The following is a 1,831-nucleotide window of genomic DNA, read 5'->3' as shown; positions in this document are numbered from 1 at the left end:
TTATATAGTACCTGCACTGAAATACGTAGTAGAAGTGGACTATGGAATCCTAAAATAAGAAGCCTGCCAAAATCGACATTATGCATTCAATAAAAAGCTCAAATAGCCTATGCTCCATCAGCCATCTGATAAAGTAATAGATCAGTAGGCAGTAGGTAGGTACTGCGTGGTGATGATGATAGGTGGTAAGATAACATTTGCACAACTCAAAATAACTTAAATGTTGTGTAAACAAGTGATGTGAGTAAATGGGTTTCTGAAAGTTACTTGTAAAAAAAAAAAATTTAGTAGGCCCAATACACATAAGTTGGTCATCTTATTGGGAGCAATTCACTGTTCAACTGATTGATTAACTTTATCAATTAAATTGATTTGTTTTATTCAGAATGTTTTGTACCATATCCAACACAGATATTCGAGTACAGCTGTTAAACAATTTGAATGAATATTACATTAACAAAAACACACCTCCAACAACAAATTTCTTTCACTCAGAAATTGTAGCAGTTATAAGCAATATATTGTCTATGTTCATTTGAGAGACCGATGCTAACAAAACAGGCAGAATGATTATTTCTGTCTTTTCATTAACACAGACATAACTCCAATAGTGAATGTCTTCCATGGGTAGTTTGTTGCAGATAAAATCCATGGTATGTGTCAATGAAAGCAATGGCTTATGGCTGATCTTATGAGAGCTTATGGGATTCATCTATTTTAATTTGCTCAGTGCTCATCTGTGATGTCATGTACAGTTGAGGCCAAAAGTTTACATACACCTAAGCTAAAGACATCCAAACTCAATTTTTCACAACTCCACACATTTCATGTTATACCATACATTTCCTGTTTTAATTCAATTAAGGTATGTACTTTATTTCCACAAGAGGTAATTTCAAAATAATAGCTAAAAGATTTATTTTAGCTTTTATGCACTATATCAGATTTTCAGTGGGTCAAAAGTTTACATACACTTTTATTAGTATTTGGTGGCATTGCCTTTTAATTGTTTAACTTGAGTCATATGCTTGGGGTGGCCTTCCACAAGCTTCTCACAATAGTTCGCTGGAATGTTTGCCCATTCCTCCTGACAGAACTGGTGTAACTCAGTTAGGTTTTTGGGCCTCCTTGCCCGGACATGCTTTTTCAGTTCAGTCCACAAATTTTCTTTGGGATTCAGGTCAGGGCTTTGTGATGGCCAGTCCAATACTTTCAGATCTATAGATGAAATGCAATATTAGAAAAAGGGAACCTGAGTAAACACAAAACATTTTAAAAATGATTTCATTTATTTAATGAAAAAGTTATCAAACACCCACATTTCCCATGTGAAAAAGTTATTGCCCCCTTGTACTTAATAACTGGTTGCACTACTTTTAGCAGCAATAACTGCTACCATATGTGTCCTATAATTTGATATCAGTCTTTCACATTGCTGTGGAAGAATTTTAGCCCTTTTTTTTTTTTTTTGAAGAACTGTTTTAATTCAGACGAATTGATGCTTGTTTCAGGTCCTACCACAGCATCTCTATTGGGTTCATGTCAACCTTTCAGATGTTAATTTGCTCTTGTGTTTTGGATTATTGTCTTGTTGCATAACTCAGTAATGCTTCAGCTTCAGTTCAATTTTTTTTTGGTACAGAGCAGAATTAATTGTTCCTTCAGTAATGGCAAGTTGTTCAGGTCCCAAGGCAACAAAGCATCCTCACACCATCACACATCCACCACCATGTTTGACTATTGGTATGATGTTCTTTTTATGAAATGCTGTATTTGCTATGTGCGACAAGCATTAATGTTTCTCTTGGTTAGCAGTGGTTTCCATCTTGAT

This window comes from Anguilla rostrata, chromosome 10 (assembly GCF_018555375.3).
Source record: "Anguilla rostrata isolate EN2019 chromosome 10, ASM1855537v3, whole genome shotgun sequence".
Classification (NCBI taxonomy): Eukaryota; Metazoa; Chordata; class Actinopteri; order Anguilliformes; family Anguillidae; genus Anguilla; species Anguilla rostrata.
The sequence above is the reverse complement of the archived record's forward strand: the minus strand, read 5'-3'. Positions refer to the sequence as shown.